Here is an 18,725-nt window from a genome sequence, read left to right as displayed (position 1 = left end):
CCACATGATTCATATTCGTGAAATGCAGAACAACGAGTATATGGCGAGGCATAGAAACTATTAGTCCAAGAACCATATTGTGTGGAGAGATATTTATTATAGGAATCAGTAAAAAGCATGGATCCCTCTCAAGCATCTGTTATTGCTAATCAGCTTGAGCAAACAGAGACTGTCACTTGCATGGATCTTGATTCCTACAATGCTGCAGCAAAAGGCAAAATCGAGGTCTTCAAAGATATCATCGATCATGAGTCTCTTCGCCTCCTACTAACCCCAAATAAAAACACAATCCTCCATATTTACATCACATCCCTCAATTCCGAGTCCAAGTCAACAACCCCCATTGCACATTGCGGCAAGGTACGGGCATGATGGCATAGTGGAAGTTCTAATCGAATATTGTGCCCAAACTCGCGCCCAAACTCGCCATGATCAAGACCTTGAAGAGGGGATTGAACCAGTAAAGGAACTGCTGAGGATGACGAACAAAGAGAAAGACACGGCTTTGCATGAGGCTGTACGTTATAATCACCTTGAGGTGGTAAAATTGTTGATTAGTAAAGACCCAGATTTTTCATATTCTGCTAATGATGCTGGTGAGACTCCACTTTACATAGCTGTGGAGAGAGGGTTTAAAGATGTGTTGTTCGAAATTTTAGACAAATGCAAATCACCAATGCATGGGGGTCCCCTTGGTAGGACGGCTTTGCATGCTGCCGTAATACAAGAAGAGTTTGACACAGGTACTACCTATTTGTTTTCTCAATGTTGTATTTGCATTGTTAATTTAGTAATGAGTAATGCAGCTTTAATTCTTTAAAGTTTGTTATAATTTTGATAAAAATTATGTGGTGGACCAAAAATAATAAATTCATGAAATATATATACATATATATATAATTTTGATAAAAACAAATTTTGTACGTTGTGGACCAAAACATAATAAATTCATGAAATATATATAAGGACGCTTGATGTCTGGTATAGAAATTCAACAATCATATAATTAAGTTTCTAAATTGAATTATTTTCATAACAATTTTTTAATAAACAATGTGATTATTGTACTTTACATAGATGCCGAGAGAGATATCGTCGTTTCCCTTATTAATTTCACTGTTAGAGGTTCAATCTAAAATATGGTCGTTTTAATTATAAGTTAAGATGTTGGTAATTTGAGTATATAAACCTATTTTAAAAAAAAAAATCATTCTAAACAATGACGGAACAGCCTTATTAGCTTCAAATCATAAATCTTTGGTGATTGCTAATTGATTAATGAATCAACATGAAAAAAGAAAAACTGGTAATATATACTTTTTGTTAAAAGAAGAAATTACCTCTGCACTTAATAATAATTAATAATCATATATAGTTGCAACGAAAGCCACGTTAGCTAGCTGTAGAGAACATAATTAATTTATACTATTTATGAATTAAAATTAACAAATTAAGGCCTAGGAGATTAAATAGAAACTTGATGTAATCCATGTTCTGCATTTGCCTGTTACGGTTCAACTCATGAAAAGATATAATGGAAGGGAGTTGATACAAGAGATTATTAATGTTAATTTGAATTTTATGAAGAAGGTAGAAACTAAACTTTAATAAATTACATTGAGTACCTTTTTCAATTAATCTCCTGACAAGTCTTGCTTAATTGTGTCATTTAGAAAATCATTAAATTTAACATATTTAAATTATTTTAGGTATGGTCAAAAAAATTCTTGAAAACGTTGAAGGTATAAGTAGAGAAGTGGACAATAACGGATGGACTCCGCTTCACTTGGCTGCACACCACTATGGTTCAAGCTTAATAGTACAGCTGTTGTTGGATAAAGATAGAGAAGTAGCATACATGAAAGACACAAAGGATAGGACACCTCTTCATATTACAGCTGATCGTGGTAATTCTTGGCCAATGAAGGTGATTGTAGAAATGTGTCCAGATTGTTGCGAACTGGTTGATAACAGAGGTTGGAATGTACTCCATTTTGCTATCAAAGGACAGAGGTATTATTCGCTAGAGAGAATCATGGATATTATAATAAAAAATTGGTCTTTCAGCAACCTTTTGAACGAGAAGAATGCGGATGGGGCTACACCTCTTCATTTCTGTGCCACTACTTCTTCAGAATCATTATTAGCGTTAAAGAAGCTCGTTAGTCACCCTCGACTCGACAAGATGGCCTTCAACAAACAGCACCTCAACGCGTGGGATATCTATTCAACTGTAAAACGTTCATCTAAAGAGGTAACACATAATTTCATCTTTCATCTTACATATTGCTTTATTTTCCTGTGTTTTTGGTTATTGAGGTGGGGCCCATCTAACAATTTTTGAAAACCCCACCCCCGCTATTTCAATTATTTGTCACAACGTACCCACCCCCATCACAAGAGAGGGCAACACCACCATCACTATTCACTAACAAACGGTACCAAATCCTTTACCTAATTAATGTATTCTCCATTTATATTATTTAGTGTAAGCTATACACACTAAAAAACATACTTGAAAAAAAGGTTTCATGGAGATGGTGGTTGGTTCCTTTTTAAGACTCCATAAAAATTCTTCCATTTATAACCAAGCAAATCTCTTTAGTTTTTGTTTAATTACATCTAAAATTATAAAAGAATATGAAATAACCTCTAAATTATGGATTAAAATCACTCATTTATATGCTCTCTCAGAAACATACTTCAAATTTATTTATTTATTAAGCATATATCCGCTTTTGGGGAAAAACTAAAAAAAATTTACTTTTATTTTTTAAAAATAATTCTCAATTTTTAATTTTTACAAAACACTTTTCCAAACTTTATCAAACTAATTCTCAAGTACTGTTCTCAGATTTAACACCCACCTAATTTATTATTTGTTTTCAAGTCAAAACACTTCTTAATAAAACTTTACCAAGCATTCCCTCATTTTTCACCTTTTTAATTTTTCGTTGTTTCTTAATCGCACTGCAAAACATGACATTTTCTACAATTTTATTTAAAAACGAGTGTTTAATTTTTGAAATTACCAGATCAAATGCACTGTAAAACTTATATCAGTAAAAAATTTGTTGTCCAGCTTCCATGTGACATGGCCTTTACCAATGAGCCCTCAAATAAAGTTGGGTTAGCTCGGCCCATGGGCTAATGACGATGATGGACTTCCGATTGAGTCATTGCTTAAAAGACTTTGAGTCGTGGGCCCCATTTCCAACCCTTTTCAACTTCAAATTGGCAATTCAATTAGACAAAAATTAGCTACAAACTAATATAATAAAGTGATATGTGTCATTTAGCATGTAATAAGTACATATTACCAACAGAAATTTGCTACATACTAATTTGTAGCTAATTCATATAAATCAATATAATAAAGTGACGTGTAATTTAGCAGCACATGTTTTTTTAATTGATATGGACACGTATTTTTATTATATTAGTTTATATCAATTAACTACAAACTATATTTTATTTTTTTAATAGTACGTACTTCTCATATATTTTTTTAATAACATTAATAAAAATTAATATACGCTTCTTGTATGCGCCTACACAGTCAACATGGCTTAAGTTAGAGTAAAAATGTGAAAAGTGTAAAGGATATAAGGTTAAATTATAGATTATAATGCCTTGGTATATTTAAACTTTCATATAAAAAAATTATTTCCCTTTTTCCCTTTTTCTTTCTCTTTCTATAACACGCACCAAAATTTTTTCTTTTTCTTGTTTTAAATTCCAAATTTGTCTTTAAACGATTTGAGGGTTTTAAACATTTCATACGTGATAGACTTTTTCCATATATATATATATATATATATATATATATATATATAATTCTTACATGGCATGTTAATTACATGTTAGTCTTAAAAAAAATCAAAATTTATGACAAAAAACGAAAATGTACATTAGGGGCTAAGCCTATAATAGTGTCTACTTGTTTTACTTCTACCCTTTTTTTTATTTTTTTATTTTTATGTATTAAATAACATGTTTCTACATATTCTCATTTTCTATAATAACAGTAGCCTCATGTGCTGCATCAACATTATAAGAGATTCTATTATATATATGTTATATATAGATCTATATATAACATATATATCTACCATATCAGCAATTAATGTTTTAAAATCCCCAAAAAATAAATTACGATAACCATTAGTTTCAGGAAAGAAATTAAAATCCGACACATAATTCAGCAACAAAATTCATATTTTTGGCCAAAAAAAATTATTGAACATGAGGTATATAAAAATCCATAGTAAATCATCAATAGAAAATTCAAACTAATAAAAAAAAACCACATTAAATTCCCTTCTGAAATTAAAAATAAATAAATTATAAGTGTTCTTTTTCTTTCAAACTATATAAAAATTCAAGAAAAAATCTCATATCTCTCTCAAACTACCACCACATTAATAATATCTCCTAAATTATTGATTGAGTCAATGCCCATTTTAAACTACTAAAAATTATCAATATTCTCAAGATGAGAAAAAAAATAAAAATGACCTTAAAACTCTTTAAGTAAGACCCAAAAAAATACCACAAGGGTGGTAGTTGAGTTGGTAGAAGAATTCCTTTCATCCTAGTGGTCGCGTGTTCGAATCCGCTTGCGGTAGTAGATGCGTGAACCAGATGCTACTTTGAAGGGGCTCTACTGGCTCACACCTTTGTGGGGTTGTGGTGACGGGCTCACCTTCCCAGGCAGTAGCTATGGCTCAAACCTGACATTCCACAGCGGGTGAGAACCCCGATGGTAACGCTCAAGGGGGGAAACTACACTGGTCGCCCCTTCCCACCTTTTTAAATAAAAAATAAATAAAAATTAAAAAAAAAAAAAAAAAAGACCCAAAAAAATAGATTTTTTTATTATTATTTAAATTAGATTTTTTTTTAAAGGGTATTTTTTTTTTTTTTTTCATTAAGGCAACCTTGACAATTTTTTATAGTTTGAGAGAACATTAAACCTAAAAATCACTAATAATACCGATATAAATGTTATACAGCGGTTGGAATTTGACGAAGCATTTAAGTATTCCTTTCTACCTCAACGAGTGACAACTGACGAAGATGATACCACAAAACTAGAGGACAAGGAGAAGGAGAAAAGATCAATGTTGCAGAAAACAGCCGAAGTTCATTTAGTAGTAGCTGCACTCATTGCAACAGTGACCTTTGCAGCATGTATTACCATGCCTGGGGGATTCGTTGGCAGTGGAGAAGGCTCACACCCAGGCTTTGTACTTCTGAGGAGAAATGTTGCTTTCAAAGCATTCATTATTACTGATACCATATCCATGGTGTTGTCGAGTTCGGATGTCTTCATCCACCTAGTGATGCCATTTCTTTATGACAAAGAAAGTGATGAAATAACCCATCCCAGGAAATTTGTCTTGCTGGCCTTCAAGTTCATTTTGTGGGCCATGATAGCAATGGGGCTAGCATTTGTCACGGGCACATATGCTCTGTTAATGCCTTCCTTGGATCTTGCCATTGCCAACGGTATCATTGGCATAACCTTCTTTCACTACAAAAAAAATAGGATTTTCTGACGTGGCTACAGTACATGTATTGTTGCCACGTCATTAATTTTCTGACGTTGGAATTTTACTACGTCAGGAATTTTTTTTCTGACGTGTGAATAGTACCACGTCAGAATTTTCTGACGTGTTAAATACTCCAACGTCAGAAAATTATTACAAATTTTAAAACATAAAAAAATATATATTTTCTGACGTTGCCACGTTTGCTGCGTCAGAAAATTATGATACAAGAATTAATTATTTATTGTATATATATAAATAAATAATTATATAATTTTTTTCTGAATTTTCTGACGTGGTGCTTTACCCGTCAGAAAATATATTAATTAGATTTTAATCTTTTTATAAAAACTCCTGATGGCACGTCAAAAAATTCCTGATGTGCTACACCTGGCACGTCAGGAATTTTCTGACGTGCTATACATGGCACGTCAGAAATTCCCTCAATACTGTTGCAAAAATATGGGCGGGATTTTAAAAGTTTTCCCTCTTTATTTTTTCCTTCAACTTTTTACTCTTTTTATTCTTTCCCCCATCATTTATTTCTCCCACTCTCTCTCCTCTCTCATTCTCCCTTTAATTAATTCTCCACACTCTAGATCTGCACGTTTTCTCACACACTCTCTCTCTCTCCTCTCTCAATCTCCTGGCCTGCTTCTCTGCACATGCTTGCACGGCAGCTCCCTCTAGATCTAGAGGGAAACAATGAAAGCAGCAAATCGAAGAAGAAAGAAGAAGAAGAAGAAAAAGAAGAGGAGAAGAGGAGAAGAGAAGCAGAAGACAAAAGAAAAGAAAAAAAGAGAAAGAAGAAGAGATCGATCTCTTCTAGAAGATAAGAAGATTTTTGGGTTTTTAAAGATTTGTTGAGTTTGGCATTTGGGTTTTTGGGTTTTCAGATTGATTTTTTGAAGATTTTTTGGGTTTGAATTTTTGAAAATGGAGATTGAAAAGAAGAGAGAGAGAGTGAGAAAATGGAGATCGAGGTGGCCGGAGAAAAGAAGAGAGAAAGAAAAAATTGAGAAAAGAAGCAAAAAAATTTTCGTTTCTATGCACCTCTCCTGCAGAGAAACGAAAATCTCTGCACCGGCCACACGAGTGGGGTGCAGAGAAATTCCTAAAAAAAAAATAATTGAATTGAAAATTAATAAAGAAAAAATCTCTGATTAATTTAAATTAATAAAGATTAAATTAATTTAATCTCTAGACCACTCCTGCAGAAAAAATTTTAAAAAAGAAAAAAATTTATTTTCTGACGTGGTACATTCACCACGTCAGAAAATTTTCTGACGTGGTAAATGTACCACGTCAGAAAATTTATGCCACGTCAGAAAATTTTCTGACGTGGTAACATTTACCACGTCAGCAATTTTTTTCTGACGTGTGGTATATTAGAACGTCAGAAAATTCTGACGTTCTACCCTCTAACACGTCAGTAAAAATTTTTTGCTGACACCTACGTTTCTGACAATCAACACGCGTTAGGAACGACACGTCAGAAAAATTTTCTGACGTGTCAGACACCAAGAAACGTCAGAAAATTTCCGTAAAAAAAAAATTGTTTTTTTGTAGTGTTTGCTATCTTCCTCTCAGTGTTTCCACAATTTCCTGGCATAACCTTCTACGACATTTTCTGGATTCTTTGTCCTTGGAAATTTTGATTTATAAAATATATGTAAAGAGTCAATTCGGGGTACTAAAACAAGGATGGTGGAAGGCTGTTAAGTTTTTATTTTTTATTTTTTTTAATCTTTTAGGCACAACTATGCATACTTGACATAATGATACACCTGGAAAATTTGTGTTTCTGCAGTTAAAAATTGATTTATGGTTTGTCATTGGTCTTTCTTTTGATTCATTTTCATGAAAATCATTGAAGATGGATTTCAAACGTATCTTCTCAAGCTACGACAAGACGGACAATATTTTTATCTGAAAATATTTTTTAAAGTTATGACACTTTAAAAAAGTGAGAAATTAAAATAGAGAATAATCTACGTCTAATTATTTTAGGCTTTAGCTAATAAAATTTGACGAAGTTACTTATAATGCTCTAACATATATGTGAGGAGTAAGTCAAGGGGTTGGTTCAGTGGTTAGACAGTCTGAAACTTTGAGTATGCTCTTCAAAGTTTTAAGTTTAAAACTCACTGAGTGTAAACTATTTTTTGGAGTCATCCGAAGTGCACTTGCGAGAAATTCCTTGCTGAGGACCTGTGCACCCTGGTGCTAAATAAAAAAATATATATATGTGAGGAGCTAAGGTTTCCTATTGAAACAAAACGTGGGAAAACCGTTATACCAAAAACAGAGCAATTGTATTAACATTTATTTTTATTAATGTTAATATTATCCATCATTTATTTGCCCCATAAAACAGAATTACTAAATTTTGCAAGATAAGGTGCGAGGGTGCGCACTGTATCACACCACAATGGAGAATATCTAGGCTGCGCAGGGTGTTGCGTTGTCTCACCCAGTTTCCTCAGGGAAAGAGGACCGTCCTCAACCTTCCCCTTCGTTTGTTATTCCACCACCACATCTCTCCCAAGCTCTTTCAGGCTTTCTCCAAAAATTAAAACCAGGTTCTTTTTCTTAAACCCTTCCCTCTATTTTGTTTACTTCTTATCAAAATTTGCTCCACTCCACTGGGCTGCTTTTCATTCCCAAAATGACATTTAGATTATTGGATTATCTTCTTCTTCTGGGTCCTAGTCTCTTTGGTTTAAAGTTGGGTAGTTTCAACAAGGGTTGTGAAGCTTTCTGTGTATTGGGTATTTTAATTGACTTTGAAACTTTGCTAGTTCTCCAGATTTGGGTTGACAAGTTTTAATTGCTAATTCTTAAGTGGGGGCGAAGTAACTGATAGAACATACAGCCCCGTATGTATTTAATTACGCAAGTTGAAATTAGATAGGAACCGCAAAACGCGCAAATGTATTGAACGTTTTGTCTGTGCCAACTTAGTGGTGCCTTAGTTCAAGGAAGCTTTACTGGCTAGAGTTTTTAGATTTGGATATCTGATAGAATCAGTTTCGTTGCCCAAAAACCTTTTCGAAATGGGAGTTTGAAACTTTAAGTCCTTGTTTAAGTAAACAGAGCATGTCAAATCTCTGTTGAAGTTTTACTTTTAATGGTTGATAATTTGATTCCAGGGTGAAGTTTCTTAGCTTGGGTATTGCTTTTCAGTCTTTCCTTTTCTTTTTTCCCTTAGCCAACTAGAACTAGTTTTTCTTTCATCCAATAGATTGGGTTGATAGGTGACTTTCTAATGGTTCAGATCAATCTCCCTTTCTTTGGAGTCATGCTTCAGATCAATCTCTTTTACCTCATGTTTGGATGTGCAAACAAAACTACTTAGTTTTCTCTTACTTTCGTGACGTTTGGTTCGCAGAATTTAACTTTCTCCCGACATTCACATTAGAAATGCTTTGATAACCATTTCTAATCAAATATAAAATATATGGTATTTGATATCTTTTATTTTCATTTCAAATGTGGTGCATGTTTACTTTGTATTATCATCAATTCCTTTCTAGATTAGGGTGTTCATTGTTGAACCGGTGGTGCAAATTGGTTGGTTCCGTTGATTCCGTGAAGCCCCCTACTCTGGATTACGAATAAGGATATGTTTGAAGAAGTATGAAAATAAAATGTGTGACTAGAGGAAATAGCGAGCTAGATTTAATGGTCCAATTATGTATATGTCTAATATTAGTGTGGGATAAAAATGGCAAAAATCATTTCTCCTTTTCTTGACACAGCATTGGACTGTAAAAACTGAAACAAAAAAAACCTCTCAAATTAAGGTTCGATGTCAGTCTTTAAAAGCATCTTGATAACAAAAAGACAACTAGGGTCGAGACGACATAATTAAATATCAAATTCGTAATGATAAATACGATTCATAGTTTAGGCCTTTTTTTTTTTTTTTTTTTTCCTATATATTTTATAATACTTTGAACCTGTTGGTAGTTGGTTTATTATGTGCCTGTACAATCTCTACAACTCTGCTTAGTTTGCTTGGCCTATATAGTAAATTTTATGGTCTCAACTCTAGCATCTTTATAACTAGGGATGATTGTGGCATCCATTAACATCGGCACTTGAATGCTTTTTCCATTTATAAACTTCGTCAATGCTTTTATTCGCATGTGAAAGAAGTAATTAAGAAATTGATTGACTTATGAAAAATATAGTATGGATAATGATTGAATAACTCCTGTGCAGGAAGGATTTTTTATAACAGAAAGTAAAGCCAGGCAGGAGAAGTTTGAGACTGAATCCATTGCAAAAGAAAATGAAGGCAGACCTCTTCTTGACAGCTGACATATAGCCATAAATAATTGCCAGCTCCAACTTCTTGACACCCAAAGTTCATCAACTTGGAAGAAGGACGTGCTATCCGCGTGTTTTCCCATTGCAGTTAAACAAAAGGAAATATGATATATTTAACTTCTAGGATTTAAAATTGAAAACAAAAGAATTAAAAGTGAGGGGAAAAGAGAAGTTTGTAAAACAGAGAACTGTTTGAAGTTTTAACCCTAGTCCTTTATTCAAAACATTCACTGTTATGCATATGCCCACAATAGGCGAAAAAAATGATAAGAAAACAACTGTGCCGATAGAGTTAAAATTTTACATAGACGATTTTAATACTTGAAAGTTAATAATATATTTAAAAATAAATCAACATAAAATTTGATTATATATCTAAAAAATTTGGAGAAAGAGAAAAAATATTAGTAATAAAGAGGCACTTATTAGTTGAGATTGTGCAAAAGTACAAAATTTAGAGAGAAAAATACTTTAAAAATATTTTTTATATAATAATGTAGAAGTAATTAAGAGGGCACAACAAAAACGAGTTCTGCAGAATAACTGGCCAATACAGTCTTCTTCTTCCTTTCTCTATCGTCTTCTACCTTTCTTTGTTCTTCCTATTTCAGTTCTATTCTGAAATCTAATATAAACTGTACAGTAAGTTTCTTAGATTGATGGGGTGAGATAATTTTTCACGAACATAATCCTAATGATGATCCCGAAATCCCAAGGAAAGTATTAACAATGGAAATCAAGGCTGGGTGAGACTTTTGGCAGAAAAAGACAGAAAGTTGATATAATTTTGGCCTGCAAAAAGTTGAAACATGGAATTTCTTCTAGGCTATTCTCTGTTCCCCCATAAAACGAATCAGCACGTGGTCTTAGTTTATGAATTAATTATGGTCTTTCTTTATATATTAATCATGGTCTTCATTACTTTATAAATTAATTGTGGTCTTTGTTTATATATTAATTATGGTCCTTGTCTCTTCAAAAAAAAAAAAAAAAAAAAAAGATTTATGGTCCTTGTTTTCAACAAAACAACAAAATTATGGTCCTTGTTTTAGAGCCAACCAAGAAAATGGTCTTATGGTCATTATTTATATATTAATTATGATCCTTGTTTTAGAGAAAAAAAACAAATTATGATCTTTGTTTATTAGTTAACTATGGTCTAGATCTTTGTTTATATATTAATTATGGTCCTTGTTTTAGAGCAAAAAAAAAAAAATTATGATCTTTGTTTATAAATTAACTATGGTCTTTGTTTATATATTAATTATGGTTTTCCTTATGGAAACCAAACTTCAAGCACACCGAATTGAAAAAATAAGAATCCGCACTGGTTTTGGGAGTGTGTTTGTCGTAGATAGCATTGGAAAAAGCAGAGGTCTGGCACTATTTTGGACTACGGAGGTAAGGGTTGATATACAAAATTATAGCAGGCGTCATATTAACGCCGTGGTGAAGGAAGATGGAGTGGCTCAAGGGTGGAAATTTACAGGATTTTACGGGCATCCAGAGGTGTTAAAAAGAAAAGAATCGTGGACTCTTCTACGACACCTTAGCTCGTACCAGCCGTCGGCATGGTTGAGCATGGGTGACTATAACGAAATCTTAAGTGATGAGGAGAAATTTGGAGTCCGCCGACAACCTAGAAGGCAAATGAACGACTTGTGTGATGCTATTGAAGGGAGTAGGTTGGTTGATCTTGGGTTTGTTGGGCCGAAATTTACTTGGAGCAACGGTCAACGAGCGGGGCATTTCACGATGGACCGTTTGGATTGAGCTTTGGCAAATGAGGAATGGAAGGAATTGTACCCTTTCCGTAGGGTGGAAGTGTTGGCTGCGTGTGCTTCGGATCATGCATCAGTAATGATTTCTTTTCACAAAAATGCGTCGCAAAGACGTAAAAAGAAATTCATTTTCCGGTATGAGGCAGCTTGGCACAAATGTACAACCCACAAAGAAGTGATTAAGAAGGTGTGGAGGGTAAAAGAAAATAACAGAGGTGCTTGGTATTCTGTCTTGAATAAATTGGAGAAATGCAAAAATTCTCTTATCCAATGGAAGAAGGAGAATAAAAGCCAATCCGAAGATATCCTCAAACAGACTACAACTAAACTCTTGGAGCTGCAGGGTGAGGAGGAAGAATGGGACCTAGATGAGATTAAAAATCTCCAATCGATGGCAAATGGCATATTGGAAGAGGAAGAGATGAAGTGGCAACAACGGGCAAAAGTAGATTGGCTCAAGCATGGGGATAAAAATTCCAAATATTTCCATGCTTGTGCCACTCAGAGGAGACGTGCCAACAAAATTTCAAGCATAATTGATGCTGAGGGGATCACATGTGATTCTCCAGAGTCTGTCGCAGAAGCTTTTCTATCATATTTTCGGGGGGTACTCTCCACATCAAGTCCTACAGGGGTGGAAGAAGCTCTGGCGGTGGTGTCTAGGAGAATTACGGACCAGATGAATGTTGATTTGGAGAGAGAGATTTCTATAGAAGAGGTCAGTTTGGCGCTAAGCCAAATGGCGCCTTTAGAATCCCCAGGACTTGATGGTTTTCCTGCTGGATTTTTTCAAGATAATTGGGCTGTAGTGGGTACGGAGGTATTTTCGGCTTTACAATATTTTTTCTTGTAACATCCCCAACCCGTTAAGGCTGAGTTTGCCACTTTTCTTCTTTTACAACAAAAGTTATTGCAAAGATCTATAAGGTCTATCAGAGTACTTGATTTTAAAGGATACGAAAAAATGTATAAAACATTATTCAAGAGATTTTATTACAAGCGAAATTAGAAAACATTAAACTTTAGTTGCGGAATATCATATCATTACAATAACTTATATGAAAAGACTTTGAAAATTAATAATTATTCCCACCCCATTCGGGCCTCCTATTCCAGCATCCTTTCTACCTGAAAACAAGAAATAAAACTGAATGAGCCCAAAGGGGGCCCAGCAAGTAAAATCCACAACCATAAATAGTTTTACTCCTTGTTCTCAGTTTTGAATATCGTTTTCGCAAATAAATATAATTCTAGCCATAATAATATCTGTATGTACGGTTGCATCTCCCGTAACATATACATACTATTACATCTAGTAATAGATCATCGTTGTAAATCATCTTTATAAATCATCATCATAATGTATCATTATAAATAATCTTTGTAAATCATCATAGCATATCATCGTTGAAAATATAGTATCATTTTCTCATAATAGGGCCCATGTACACTATTACCCCTGTGCACGAGGGTTGCGGGTCCTTGTGACCATGGCACTGAACTGTGGCCTCAGCCATGCGCGACCGTCAATTAACTCTTTTTCTTGGTGCACTCAACGGTCTGTTGATGGAATACCACCTTCTGGCATAGCCTCCTTCAGTGGTTTCGCCTCCATCCGAGTATCGGTACCGAACTCTCATCTTTACTTATCTTGGGGCCAAAAATACTCTCCTCCATACATGTGCCCTTATTTCATAAACATTTATCTCATCTCTTGTACTTTTCTTTGTACTTCTTTTGATGCATCTTAGGGCAACATGTAGGAGGGTTTATCATCATTTTTCTTTCTTATAATCATCATCATTTCTCTAACTTTCTTTTCTCAAATTGAAAACCTTTTCAAATATAAACTTGTTGTACTTAGAAAGCGTTTAAATAAATAGAAACTTTCTAGATAATTCTTTTAGAAATCCTTCATGCATGCAACATAACTTCATAATACATAAATAAAATAATCATTTACAATTTACTAAAGAATGAATAAATAGCATGACATGAAGTAATTTTAGAAGGGGTAGTGAATTTACTTACTTCTAGACTGAAGCTAAAAGTGGTATGAAGGAATCTAGTTGCTCCAATATGACTAACACCACTAGTATATCTTTTGAAACTAATTTCTAAAGTCCGCTATCTCTTGTGTTTTTTTCTTTCTTGTAGCGCTTGGTCTCGCCATTTCTCTCTCTGTTCTGAGTAAACACTCTTAGAAAGAAGAAAGACCGAGTAAAAAGCGGAAGAAGGAAGAATATATGCAAGAGATGGGAGAGGAGATGAGTGGTGAAAATTGTGAAGGGGAAGATCTCTATTTATAGGAAAAAACCAAATACTATTTCGCCTTTCATTTACAATTCTACCCTTCATTTACTATTTCACCCCCCAAATACTATTCTACCCACCCTATACTATTCTACCTACCATATACTATTCTACCTTCCAATTACTATCCTATTATTTCACCAATTACCATTCTCTAATTACCACTCTCATAAATTTCCCAAGAATTAAAATCCTTAGCTACAATGGATATTAAAATAACATCATTATCAAAATAATCTATTTAAATAGCTTTGAAAATTCTGGGACACTACAATCTTCCCTCCTTATTAGAATTTCGTCCTCGAAATTAAAACCTATAATATTATCGTCCAATCTTCAAGTTGAGGGATTCAGATAATATTCCTTTCAATCCTTCATCAAAGCTTACTCTCTTTTATCATATTCAAATTCCATCTCCTTCTTCTATGAGTAAATCTTATTCACAGTCTAAAGTCTCAATTTCTGCAATCATTCATCAATTCACACTAAAATCTTACCTCAAAATCTTTTCCATTGTTTCTTTCCAACCTCAATAACAACAATCGAGTTATTCATCGATAGTCTACAGTTAAGGTTTAAACATCAAATTAATAAATCATGTAATCAATAGTTCATACCTCCAAACATCATAGTCTTCATTTCAAGCCTGCAATAATTTTCTCGATCTAATTTAATCAATTTTATCAAAAAGGTGTAAAAATCATCCCCGCCTATATTCTCTTTAGTATCTCAGTATTCCAAATCATGCATACGAAATTTTAATATGATGCTCTAATAATTATTAACTTCTCACCATCATAAACCTGTAAAAGTAAATAGCACCAACATTCTACAGTTTATATTTTCCAAAAACATCATTACATGAATATACCTCAGAAATGACATCATGATTCATTCTAAATACACAACCGTTTCTATTTTCTCATCCCAACTTTTGTGTTGATGCTACAATATCAGCGAAAATCTTTCAGTACTACATCTTTACTTGATAAATCATAGATCAGCAAAAGAAACTCGTAATTAAGATTTCAACTCAAACGAAATACACGATTACATCAAATGTAAGATTCTCATCAATTCTTGACTAATACATGCTGTGTTTTGCTGCGTTCTAGAGATGAAATTGATAAGCAAGCAAAGTAGGATATGGGTAAGTTTCCAGGCTGGAAGTTCCAAAGTACACATGCTATAATTTCTCTCCCTTGGGTCTTGCAAGGTCAAGAAGAGAAAAGAGATAAAGATAGTCCTGTTGCTTTCTAGAAATGAAGATTTGAAAAGCATTTCAGGACATGGCATGTATGTGAGACTTTCAAAATACCCACATCGGATGCTCTCTCTCTTCTGTCATTTATGGAGACTGAGAAGAAAAGAGAGATATTTAGCCTGAGAAGCATGATCAAGGATAATCTTGCTTCCTCAGGACATGATCAACGATAATCTTGCTTCAATGGTTTTTGAGAGTATAAGGTGTTGGGTTTGTGAATCAAGTCGTGAGGCTGCATTTTTCTCTTGAGGATACGCTCAACTAGGAGGAAAAGTCGAGCTTTCATTGTATGGAAGGTCATTAGAAGATTTCAGGTGAAGGAGTATGATCAGAAGGCATGCGTTGCAATGGAGAAAGAGGTGTGAATTTATATGAAGGGTTTCTGGATAACGAACGAGCGCGTGGTGCGCGTTGGCATGACAATTCATTCAGTTGCCCACGCATGGTATTCGAAGTCGTTGATTGAACAGTGGTTTTGAAAAATGAGCTCAGTCGAATTTATGACAGGAGACAAGATCCTACTTCCACGGGATCTTTTGACAAAATTTCCATCGCGGCCCGAGGTCGCCTAACGCTTTGTTGTTTACTGTTTATTTCACCTGAAATGAAAAATTTCTTTAAGGCTACTCGTCTGCTGCTTCCAGAAACTTCACAAAATTTCTTCAGTTCCTAACGCTTAGTCTCTTCTCAGTTCTTCATCTCTCCCAATTTCTTCGTATTCTCAACTATTTTTCCTTACTCTCCTAAATATGGGAGTATCATCATCATCCGTTAACAACCTCGATTTGAATATTGCTCCTGCAGCACAACCCATTGTTATGCCTGACGTGCAACCGGATGTGCCTGTTGTTCCCCCTGCAGTGCCTGCTATACATCCCGTCGTACCTATTTCACACCCTAATGAACCTGCTGCATATCCTAATGTATGGCAGCCAACTTTTGTCTTTGACAATCGTCCTATCACTATTCACGATTCTATCATGCTCCATGATTCTACTGCTGTAGCAGTGGCCAAAGGTTTTGTAATTCCACGGGATCAAACATTCTTAGCGGATAGGTCGGATACTGATGCTATTAATAATTCATTGGCATTCAGTATCCAAGGTGCTGCTTCAGTTTCTGACATGGCACAACGTTTGAGTGCCAAAAATGTTGAGCTGAAAGTCTCAAGAAACCAAATCGGGGTCTTACAGCGACTGCTCAAATACTACAAACGAAAACACGTGGATTTGAAGCAGGAGAATACTCAGCTGAAAAAGATGATGTTATCTTACGCAGAATACTTGGGACCAAAGATGCTAGAAATTGAGAAGAATACCGAACGTCTCCAGCGACAGCACGAAAAACTCCGGGTCGATGTTCAGGGGTGTTGCAAGTCTCTCCGCACACGCTCTAGTCAGGTACCTCATTAGAAATAAATATTCTCTTTGATAATTCAATTATATAAATATATAGGATTCTGCTCATACTAGGTTTTCTTTGTGCAGAAATAATCTTCCTGGAGTAGCTCTGAGGAATCATCTGCTCATTATTACCACATGTCTCTTTATGCAACAATTTTTATTTTTTAATTTATTTATTTTTTATTAATAATGGACACTGGTGTGTAATATTATAAGGAGCTTGTTCTCCTAACATTTCTTTTCGTAATTATTCAGTACTCATTCAATATTCATTATGTAATCATTATGTCATTGTAATAACTTCCTTTAAACAAACACTCTGTTTAACAAGTTAATCACTCAATAAAACATCTAAATATGCACAATCACATGTTATCAACCTCTAAAATACCTGAATATCATTGAACATGTCATATAAAAGAAATTTAAATCATATCACTATATTATATTGTCTTTTAACTATTACTTTTATGCTTCAAATTACCTCAAGAATAATAATCCATCATCTTTACCTAGTGAAAGAAAATTATATCAAAAGCTTTGGCATGTAACTAAAACTCTCATAATACCATACCCACTAATGCCTCAAAATTTAAATATTATCCCCAACCTAGGAGCACCAATTCATCCTGAAAACTTTAAGCTTCACTTCAATATAGTTTACCTCAATTACAGAAAACCTAACACCTCAAATTCTAAGAATCACCTCAAAGATTTCATGAATTGTACCTTAAAGTCATCACAATCATTTGAAAATATCAAAATCCTTAAACCACAACTATATATATCAAAATATCTTATAGATTCTAGGGTATACCTCATTTGCATTCATCCCTGCAATACTTAGGCATTCACTTCATGCCACTACGTAATCCTTATTCATCAATCCATATATTACAACATCAATCATAGTATCATTATTGTCATCGACCAAACCTTAGCCATTACCAAAAACTCATATAAACTCTTATATCATTAATTCAGTTCAATAATCATTTCACAACCGACATCCATAAGACCATTCATTACCAAATCACTTACACAATTTGTCTCACAACCTAAATCCATAAAACCATTTTGTCACCAAGTTAATTACACAAATCATCTCGTAACCTAAATCTATAAAATCATCATACGATTTTTAAATCATGATCAATAATCTTTTCTAAATCCTCGAGACACCTTAAAATATACCCTTATCAATCGATACTCTAGAAAACTGCTGCAAATCCAATTAGGCAGATACTATAGATCACAACCTATCTATAAAATAAAAATTCATCTTCGTCATTAACTTAATCACAATAATAAAATCCTCCAAATTAATCACACTAAGATGATTTTTTTTTTTTTTTTTTTTTAACAAAAAAAAAAAATTAACCATTAGAAAAATGCTCATGCATCATTTATTAGAGACCACACAACAATGCACACTCTACTTGGCCGGAATGTGGCTTCTCATTAACCCCCCAAAATTTTTTTTTTTTTTTTTTTTTTTTAATTAAAAAAAATCTGCCAGAACCTTATAACCTTTGCTCTGATACCAAAATTGTAACATCCCCAGCCCGTTAAGGCTGAGTTTGCCACTTTTTCTTCTTTTACAACAAAAGTTCTTGCAAAGATCTATAAGGTCTATCAGAGTACTTGATTTTAAAGGATACGAAAAATGTATAAAACATTATTCAAGAGATTTTTATTACAAGTGAAATTAGAAAACATTAAACTTTAGTTGCGGAATATCATATTATTATAATCACTGATATGAAAGACTTTGAAAATTAATAATTATTCCCGTCCCCATTCCGGCCTCCTATCCCAGCATCCTTTCTACCTGAAAACAAGAAATAAAACTGAATGAGCCCAAAGGGGCCCAGCAAGTAAAATCCACAACCATAAGTAGTTTTACTCCTTGTTCTCAGTTTTGAAAATCGTTTTCACAAATAAATATACATCCAGCCATAATAATATATGTATGTACGGTTGTATCTCCCGTAACATATACATACTATTACCTCTAGTAATAGATCATCGTTGTAAATCATCTTTATAAATCATCATCATAATGCATCATTATAAA

At 33.8% G+C, this 18,725-nt stretch overlaps 1 pseudogene; it reads left to right on the top strand.

Moving 5' to 3' along the window:
* The first annotated feature begins 117 nt into the window (after window positions 1-117).
* LOC132178261 (uncharacterized) lies at window positions 118-12,521 on the top strand (annotated as a pseudogene).
* Window positions 12,522-18,725: the final 6,204 nt, after the last annotated feature.

The sequence above is a fragment of the Corylus avellana genome, chromosome ca4 (assembly GCF_901000735.1).
Source record: "Corylus avellana chromosome ca4, CavTom2PMs-1.0".
Classification (NCBI taxonomy): domain Eukaryota; kingdom Viridiplantae; phylum Streptophyta; class Magnoliopsida; order Fagales; family Betulaceae; genus Corylus; species Corylus avellana.
Note: the sequence above shows the minus strand (reverse complement) of the source record. Positions and strands in the feature narration are given on the sequence as shown.